The following is a 10,275-nucleotide window of genomic DNA, read 5'->3' on the forward strand; positions in this document are numbered from 1 at the left end:
GAAGCCTGCTCTCCAACCTGGCTCTGGGACATCGCACCACAAACAGAGAGGGTTTGTGGCCCCGCAAAGCCATCTCTTGGGCTTCCCAGATTCCGGGGAGCCATGTGAGGCACTTGTCTGGCCCCCCCGAAGTCGGCCTCCTACCTGGAGTTTCCCACTCCCTTGTCGTAGCAAAGCACCTCCTCTACTGACTTCCCCGGTCCTTAGATAGGCACTGCAAATTAGCAGGCAAGAGATCTTTAAGCCGGGTGCCAAGGCTCATGCCTGTCATCCCAGCACTATGGGAGGCCGAGGCAACAGGACTGCCTGAGTCCAGGGTTTCGAGATCAGCCTGAGCAACTTGGCAAGGCCTCATCCCTACGTTTAAAAAAAAATCAGTCGGGTGTGGTGGCACAAGCTACTGGGAAGCTGAGGCGGAAGGATCACCTGAGCCCGGCAGGTTGAGGCAGCAGTAGCCGTGAGCGTGCCACTGCACTCCAGCCTGGGCGACAGGGTGAGACGCAGATCCAAGAAAAAAGGAATAAGAAATCTTTGAATCTGTCAATGACCTGCAAGCCCCTGCCCCAACCTTCCTGCTTGAAAACGTCCGTCCTTCCTGGGTTAAACCAATGAAAATCTCACGTATATTGATTTACGGTTTCTTATAACTTCTGCCTTCCTGAAATGTATATAACCAAGCCAGCATTAGGGCACATGTCCTCAGGACCTCTGAGGGTCGGTATACCTGGGCTTAAGTGCCAGGCTCAGGAATAAATCATCTTAAAATATTTTAGAAGCCGGGCTCGGTGGCTCAGCCTGTAATCCCGTGCCTTGGGAGGCTGAGGTGAGTGGATTGCCTGAGCCCGCAGGTTCAAGACCCGCCTGGGCAACTTGGTGAGACGTCATCTCCACAATAAGTCAAAAAATCAGCTGGGCGTGGTAGCGCGCACCTGTAGTTCCAGCTCCTTGGAAGGCTGAGGCAGAAGGATTGCCGGAGCCCAGCAGGTCGAGGCTACAGTGGCCGGGAGCGGCCACTGCACTCCAGTCTGGGCGACGGAGTGAGACTCCAACTCAAAATGTATATATATCTATCTACCTTAGAGTTCGGCATCTATCTGTCAACAGTAGAAAGGTTCGATCAGAAGTTGCATTGCCAGGTGGCGGCCCTGCCAGGGGAGTCTCACGGGGTCACGCCCCCTGCATTCTCCCCAAGAAGGCAGACGCCAAGGCCCGCCCCCAGGCGAGGGGAGGGAGACCAGGCTCCATGCATCAATGGGGGAATGTGAGATTGGCGCACGTTTTAAAACCACCGTGGAGCTGTGTGTATAATTTCATTTAAAAAGGGCTGTAAAGACAGGCACCCACCAGCTGTAGACAACTGTTATCTTGGGGAAGCCGGCAGGCTTGGAAGTAGAGGTGGTGGCTGGATTGGTTAGTGTACAAGCCCTGCTTGAATTAGCTCAACAAACAGACTGACTTCCATACCGGGCATCTCGGGGCTCCAGTGGCTTCAGGGGCTCCACCAAAGGCATCAGGACACTGTATTTCTCTCCATTTCCCAGGCAGACCCTCGCTACACGGTGGCTGAGACCACCATCAGGAGGTCCAGACCTAAACCCTTATGCTTGGCAGCTCCAGTGAAAAGACAGGAATTCTGCTGATAGCTCCAGAAAGAAGTCCCAGGAAGGACAGGTCGCGATGGATGTGGGTTCCCACCAGATCGTGACCTCGTCACTGTGACTGACAGGGTGGGTGTCTTGGTGGACAAGGCCCAGGTCCCAGGCCTCCCTCTTCAACAGCTGCTCGCTGTTTTTGCTCTTATTTCCTTCTTTCTGGCGCATGGGTAACACATTTTCTTGTGTTTTCTCTTGGGTGTGCACTTACAACTTTTTCCTTCCTTCTTATTTATCCAGCATTTTTACGTGTTTGGGACTAACTCAGTCCGCCATATGGATCAGGAGCTCTTCATGGCGCCTACAGGACTGAGCGTACTGATCGACTGAATGCTATCTATCTGATGCCATTGTCCAGGTATGTTTCTAGGGTAGACGCTCTGTTTTTCCTACACTTGAGAAGTGTTGGCCCAGCTCCCTCAACTACACGAGGGAGACCCCAAGAACCCAGAATCTATTTATAAAAATGGTTTATTCGTCCTTACATGTTTAAACTTCAATCACCTTCAAAGGGCTTTCTGTTTGACCCAAGACACCTACCGAGACCCTTTTTCCATGGCTCAGAACAGTTTTTGAGCTCATCCATTCTGATGCCTTTTAGTGCTTCTGCCGTTTTTGTGTCACATCTTCCACATCGGCAAACGTTTCCCTTTGAGGACTTTTTTCATCTGGGGAAAAACCAAAAAAAGCCGCTTGGGGCGAAATAGGGGAAATAGGGAGGGTGGGGCATGGGGGTCATGACCGCTTTGGTTAAAAATCGCTAACACTCAGCACGGTGTGCCCATCAATCGCCCATCATGAAAGGGACAGACGTGTTGAAAGATTCTCCAGAAAAAAAAATTTCCTGAAGCTGAGTGAGGCCTCTCACAACGCTGGCTGGTACACTGATGCCAACGGGTACCCGGAAGACTTACCTAGCCGGGGAGGCCTGTACTATAGGCGACCCACCCTCCAAAGAAAAATTCCAGATTTTTTTGGGGTCCCCCTCGTAAAGATGCCAAATCGCCCCATCGCTGAAGAAAATATAATGCTGTTGATGATGAATGATCTTTTATCCCAAAAAAACTGTCATAACTTCACGGTAAAGCCAGACATGTCATTCACTAGCTGCTTTCCGATGCCAGATATTAAAAATACAAATAAAATTGTCATAAGAGTCAAACTACAAAATAACCTTGTAGGAATGCAAGAGGAAATGAAATGAGTAAATCTGCCCATGTGTTTTACTTCAAGATACTGACCGCAGTAATTACAGTAATCCTGCCACTTTGAGTTTTTGCTAGTATTAAATTTGTGCTTCTACGGTCTATTTAGTTATGACCTCGGTGGCAGAAATCATAACCCCATCTAAGAGTTGCATCACATCTATGTCCTGTCAGAGCTTAATGAACAATCATGCTGGGCTGACTTTACACTGAACCTTCCAGACCATTTCTGAAATATGGAGTAACGTGCCGTAACCCCGGCAAGCCGTTTCTAATCACCCTCACACACTCTAGTCTCATCCCTCCCCTGCAGCTCTACCCATTGCCACGGCCGTGGACTGGGCTCTCAACTGCTCACCTTTTTCTTCTCAACACTCAACTCGGCGCTTCCCAAGGAATTCACCTTCTTGGTTCTGCGTGGGTTCCAAAATCTGCCAAGTGAACGCTCCTCGCCAGCCTGTGCACTGAATGACAAGCGGTGAAAATGTCAGCCAGGTTCATCCTTGTGTGTTTTGACTTTCAACTACCTGGTATTTTATGAAGATCTTTGTGTCATGACAGTATTTTCCTGTTAGCCACCTTCTGATTTCTCATGCTTATGGAGCAGATCGATGATCGATAGTGCCGCGAATCAGAGCCATTTTGCAAATCATGTATCTTGACCACAGAATAATTGCACTTTGCCCTCCTTCACCTGACTTGTACTTACCTTAAAACACAAACATGACTTCCCATTCCCTGAGTGACGTCTCAATTAAGTGGGAAGGAATGAAGCCAATCCAGTCTGGTTGCCATGGTGGCAGTTAACTCTCCATCCTAAACACAGCGTCCACCACGGCGAGAAGGACCCTAAAAATGGAAACATTTACTCCCGCGAAGTCCCTGACTCTCCAAGACAGATTCCAGCAGCTCCGCGTCCACCAGCCTTCTGTCCCGGGCGGTGGTATGCCACGTGGACCTGTCTCCACCGGGGCAACGCCGTGTCTCCACACATCTGTGCTGCAGAGAGAATCCTTGCTGCAGTGTCCCTGCTGCAGCTCTGGCTCCTGGTTTCCTGACACTTCTCTCATCTTTCCTGTCTTTGCTTAAAGCACAGTCAGTCAATTACCATTACTTGGAACCAAAATATAATACAGTAACACAGGAAACTTACGCGCCAAGCAATTTCTCATGTGAAATAAACAGTTTGGGAGACAGCAGACTGTTGCTGAGCATCTCTGGAAGTGGATAAATTGTTAATGAGCCCTGTGAACAATTATTTACATTTGTTTGTATAACATTTTATAATAGAAAATATTAAACTGGCAGATCAGAATGTACCCACATGAATGTCTCAAATATTAGTCATCTCAAAATATTGCCTTTCTCATGGCCTATACATTTATCCAAAAGCATTCCCTTCACACGAGTCAGTCCGAAATTCCCCTAGGTGTGTTTTTAGAACTGGTTTGGAAGTTAGAAGAGAAAATGTCTCATTCTTAAATGTCAGCTCTTGAAATCATTATCTACTCAACCGTATGTATTAAAGGCTTGTAGCTTACCACAAAACAGCTGCACCAGCTGAGGCCTGCATAACCAAGATCAGGCCCACTGGGAAGCCACCCGGGCAGTGGAAGGGTGCCGTTCTGGAGTAACACAGCAGCTGGCTGGGTCTGTGACTCCGACGCTGTGGGCCTCAGTTTCCCCCCCTGCACACTGAAGCCCAAACTCTTCTGCCTACTCTTGAATTCACAAGAGTAGCTCTTTGCCTACTCTTGAATTCAGTTGGCAGGTGAGTCCACAAAAGTCTTTATTTTTGGCAACCTTGATTGCCGCCAGAAATAAAAACTGAGTTCTCTGTTTGCTTCCTACGAAGAGAAACAGTATTGTGGACGCCTGCTCCTCACCCAGCAGCGGAGACGCCTGCTCCTCACCCAGCACGGAAGGGGAAGTGAACCCTTCCTGGCACGACTCGCTTCTCTTCAGCTGTGAGGAGCCTCAAGTCCCCTTTTCGGGATACGTCTGTTAAGCTAGAATAATCAGCCCCTGACCCCAAATAGCGCTCAAATCACTATTTGTAGGGCACTTTGGCAGATCAGGGCACCTTCTGACGGTCGCGCGGTTGCCCCTCGAGTGTGGGTCAGGCACGACTGCTGCCCGTGTGCAGCTGACGAGCACGCTGCGAAGGAGTGCCTTCTCGTGGTTAGACCGTGCGTGTGGACTTCACGCCTTCTGACTTCCAGACGGCATGACAAACGGCTTCAATAAGCTTGTGGGCGAACATACAATCCTCAGATCTACTCTCGGCAAAGCAAGAAACTCGCCCTAAGTGTCCAGTTTACCTGGAAGAAACGCAGGTGCGCAGGGGCAACCTGGCAGCGCACGGACTCGTGGCTCGTGGGGACCCTTCATCCAAGCAGGAAAGCCCGGCCATCGAGGCTCGGGCTCTGACCGTCCAGGGCTCGCCTGCAACTCTCCTCCTGTGAGACCGTGTGAGTTTCTTGCAAGTTTCTTCCGTCTTCCATGGTTTTCTTGGGCATAAAATGAGAATTCCCCGCCCCCCAGAGCTGCCGGGAGGGCCAGGCTGACCACCGTGGGGAGACAGGCAGCACCGCTCCTGGCAGGGCGTGCGATCAGTTACTACACGCAGGCGGGTCTCAGGGCCCCGCGCAGTGGCGGGTGTGAGTTTGGGAGCCAGATGCAGGGTGTGTGGGCTCATGGGACACGAGCCCTTGCCCCTCTCAGCACCAGAAGAGCCGCCTCCTTGCAGAGGGTTACCGCAAAGATGTACTTGAAACACACAAAGTACTAGCACACAGCAGACAGTAAGTGGCGGCTGTATTGTGCACACCATGGATGCCGAACGACTTTACTTGAAGTTGGCTTGCTCTTCTCTTGCTTAGTAGAAAAATTCTACTTCAATGAAGCTGAATGGCACGAATCAAGATTTAATCTGCTACTCGGTGTGTTGAGACTTCTTTTAAGTCGGGATTTTAAGTTGGGAAAACTCCATCTCTCTGAACAAAACTGGGTAATACAAAGTACTTAAGGTAAGGAAAGAGAACTGGCCTAAAGCCTTCCTTCATTCTAATGCGTATTTCCTGTCATTCTTCTTGGAGCAGCCAGGGCACAGCACACCAGTGTTTGGTTTGTGAGGAACAGCCAACATAGTCTGAAATAAGGGCCCCTCTACAAGACCTTCCGGGCGACTGTGAATTAGCAGCCTGACATGTTTGCTTCCCCATCTTCTTCCTATTAACCTGTTTTGCCTTGTCTAAAAAATCCAGACGTCTACCCCCTGAACTGCCCAAAAGCATGGGTCTCTGGGATGAACGGACTACAAGCTAAAGCAGAGAGGGGAGCAGACAGCATCAAGACAATTTTGTTTGACACGTGCCAGTGATTCCAGAGTCACAAACTGCTTTAGACAGAACGAGAAAAATGAGACTTCCTGCAAGAGAACATCATGTTTTCAAGAGTGCATGGACGAGGCTTGTAATCACTTTGCCTCATAAAAAGGTTTAATGCTTTAATACATTTTACCTGGAACACTACATAAATGCGAGCTACAAAAGGATATTTCAACTAAATGTCTGCACTTTCCAAAATAGTCTAAAGTAATATGAAGCTTTGGCTTTGACGAATGCTTTATGACTTCAGCATTGGCAATCACTGACAGACTCGGGTACTGAGAAGACACACAGCGCTCTCCGCACACTGACAAAGTTCACACACACGTCCAGGCCACCGGAAGGCAAGTCCCAGAAGGTCTGTGGCCACCGCAGCGTCCTCCCCAACACTGGTGGGACCCAGGGACCCATGCCAGGAACACTGCAGCTGCAAGAAACACTTAATTGAACATGTAACACTTCCTTAGTCCAGCTTACAAGAATCACATCCTAACAGAGACATTTTAGACCCATTACTGAGCTGTAATAACTTGGTTTATTATTAAACATTGAAATAAAGGAACTGGTCTCAATAGATTTTTGCTCATCGGTTTTTCAAAAAGAAGTCAGTCTCATTTTCAGTACTCACCTGGTGCTACCCTGACCCTACTGCTGCATCTACTCATGATCTAAATCCTAAATCTTGAGTGTTCTAAGTACTTACCTGTAATTTTTTTTTTACTGCCCATTGGAATGAACAAGAGTGATTTAAGACTGTGAAATCCAACAAAAATTGGACTATGTGAGGCATCACATTTTTAAAAGAAAAAATGGCTACTCATTTGTCATTATTAGAAACTTGATGGAAGTCAAGGAAAAAATATCCAACATTTGAATAACTACATGCATTCGCTTATCCATCCAACCTCATTTATTTCACAGAACCACCTAATATGAAACAGGTATTTTAAAAGTGAAAAACTGAGCTGGACACAGTGGGTCAAGTCTGTAATCCCAGCACTTTGAGCAGCCGAAGCAAGAGGATTGCCTGAGCCCAGGTGTTCGAGACCAGCCCAGGCAACTTGGCAGGACCTTCTCCACACAAAATAAAAAAATTAGCCGGGCTCGGTGGCTCAGCCTGTAATCCCGTGCCTTGGGAGGCTGAGGTGAGTAGGACTGCCTGAGCCCGCGGGTTCAAGACCCGCCTGGGCAACTTGGCGAGACCTCATCTCTACAATAAATCAAAAATCAGCCAGGCGTGATAACGCATGCCTGTAGTTACAGCTACTCGGAAGGCTGAGGCGGAAGGACTGCCGGAGCCCAGCAGGTTGAGGCTGCGGTGGCCAGGAGCGGCCACTGCACTCCAGTCTGGGCGACAGAGTGAGACTCCAACTCAAAAAAAAAAAAATTAGCCGGGCATGGTGGCAAGCACCTATGGTTCCAGTTACTCAAGAGGCCGAGGTGGAAGGATGGCCAGTAGGCTGAGGATGCAGTAGCTGTGAGCATGCCACTGCACTCTAGCCTGGGTGACACAGTGAGACACTGACTCAAAAGGAAAAAAAGAACAGAAAAGTGAAGAGCTGTAGGCCAAGGCTTATTAAGCTATTTACCCAAGATCACACCCCTAAGGAACCAGGCTGGGATTCTACACAGTAAATAAAGCTTGGCCTCTTTGCTCTCCCCTTCACTTCACAGTTGTCTACACCCAAACTGAATAGATGCGAAGAAATCTATTGTCAGCAACTACATTCCACTGAGTCTTCACTTCTATAACTTTTTATTACTATTAGCTCTAAATCAAATAGAGCTCACACCTGTAATCCCAGCACTTTGGGAGGCTGAGATGTGAGGATCACTTGAGCCCAGAAGTCCAAGACCAGCCTAGGTAATATAGTGAGACTCCGTCCGTCTCTACGAAAAAATAAAAAATTAGCTGGGCAACACGTACTGCAGTCCTAGCTACTCAGGGGGTGAGGTAGGAAAACTGCTTGAGCCCAGGCAGTCATGGCTGCAGTGAGCTGTGACTGTGCCACGGCACCTGTCTGGGTGACAGAGTGAGACCCAGACTCAAAAAAAAAAAGTGAAAAATTAGCACAGAATATTATATATAAGCAGATTCCTTTGCTGTTTTGAGTCAGGGTCTCATTCTATTGCCCAGGCTGGAGTGCAGTGGCATAACCACAGTTCACCACAGCTTCAACTCCTGGGCTCCCGCAATACTCCCGTGTCAGCCTCCCAAGTAGCTGGAACCACAGCACACACCACCACATTTAGTTTTTAAATTTTGTTGTAGAAACAAGGTCCCGCTATGTGGCTCAGGTTGGTCTCAAACTCTAGGACTCAGGTGATCCTCCCACCTCCATCTCCGAAGCACTGGGATCACAGACACAAGCCACCAAGCCCGGTACAAAGATTCTTTCAACTGTTTTTATTGTCACTGGATTTGTATCAGATATTTTAATTATCTAACATATTTTCATATAGTAAACTATTTTTGTTCATAATTTGTCTATGTACATCTCTTCACATTTAAACATTCAAGGTTCTTAACATTACGGAGTTTTGCTGGAAAGTAAATACCTACTTGTAGGTTCTGACATGCAAAAAGTTAAAATTTTAACACATGGTCAACCACAAATGTGCTTTTTTTCTGCTAAGTGGCCCTCTACAATGGAAATCCACCGTATACGGTCAGAGAATTTATGTCTGGCACAAATGAGGTTCTCGATAATTGCTTATCGCAAGTAAACAATCAGAAAACAACTGTTCTACTTAAAATAAAAGCCTTCCATATAGACACTTAGATTCTACAATGACATCACTCGATTCTTCTCTGCGGTAGTGTCACAAACCGTGGAGAAAAACTGATCTTACCACCTTCAAAGTTGCAATGGACGGTGTAGCACGTAGCAATGAAAACTCCACTGACCCTTTCACTATGTGGGCAGTTAAGGACACAGATCGCCAATGCTAGATGCTAATGTAAATCAGAGGTCAGCAAACCATTTCTGCACTGGGACAGAAGACAAACAGTTTGGCTTTTCAGGACAAATGGTCTCAGTCACAAGTCCACTCTGCCGTTTTTACAAAAGCAGCCCAGACAATAGGTAAGCGAGTAAGCACGGCTGAACGAAACTTTATTTATGGACACTGGAATTCAAACTTCATACGATTTTCATGTGTCCTGAAATATGATTCTTCCTTTTTTTAACCATTTAAAAACATACAGACCATTCTTAGTTCACAGGCCACATAAAAACAGGTGCCGGGCTGGCTGTAACAGGTGGGCAGAATTTCCTGCTCCCTGGGCTAAACATATATTCTTTGTCGACACTTATTTATTTGCTGGCAATTAAGTAACTTCTACTTCATTATTAAGTGAGAACAACAATATAAAAGTTGCTTAAGGCTTTGTCTAAACTGCTGGTGTATAAACCCTTCGGACACAATTTTAAAAGTCACTCATGTCAAAATTAAATATACCGCTAGAGAAGCAAACTGGCCAAGTCTCGTTTATTTTTTGGCATGACATCTACACAGCTCTCATACATACAGCAGGAAGCACACCTTAGCACATAGTTGTGACCGCAGCTTCACAACAGCATCTGGCTGCACTTCCAATTATAATACAGCAAGTGCGATTTCACTTGAAATGTACATTGATACATCTGATATAAATAAAAGATGGCGACACTCTGATGTGGGGTGGCAGAAGCCTAACTGCAAGTTCCACGGCTAGGCCACGTCTGTCCGAGGCAACAGAAGGGCACCCGATCATTAAAACGGCCGTCCGGGGAACAGGCCAGTATATAAAATATTCGTCATGTAAAATTCAGCTATTTACCTTTTTAAAAAATACTCTCCCAACTCGAAGCCTCTGTTGCTGGACCGTTACACGGAGACGTTTGGGTACCAAGAAACACATGGACGACAGGCTGTGTGGGGCAGCCCGGCCGGCTTTACAAAGTCTCAAGAAGTAGCGTCATCTTGTTAAAGCAAGACACCTCCGCGAGAGCGCTTCCTTCGGCACGCGAGGCGGCAGCGCGAGGC

At 47.5% G+C, this 10,275-nt stretch overlaps 1 long non-coding RNA gene across 1 annotated transcript; it reads right to left on the bottom strand.

Moving 5' to 3' along the window:
* Window positions 1–2,277: 2,277 nt before the first annotated feature.
* LOC103251052 lies at window positions 2,278–3,696 on the bottom strand. Its single transcript, XR_002481446.1, has 3 exons — window positions 3,567–3,696; window positions 3,216–3,321; window positions 2,278–2,320 (listed from the first exon to the last, which is right to left on the bottom strand). It is a non-coding gene; the product is annotated as an uncharacterized LOC103251052 (long non-coding RNA).
* Window positions 3,697–10,275: the final 6,579 nt, after the last annotated feature.

Source organism: Carlito syrichta, unplaced genomic scaffold (assembly GCF_000164805.1).
Source record: "Carlito syrichta isolate Samal-C Ts95f unplaced genomic scaffold, Tarsius_syrichta-2.0.1 Scaffold135896, whole genome shotgun sequence".
Taxonomy (NCBI): Eukaryota; Metazoa; Chordata; class Mammalia; order Primates; family Tarsiidae; genus Carlito; species Carlito syrichta.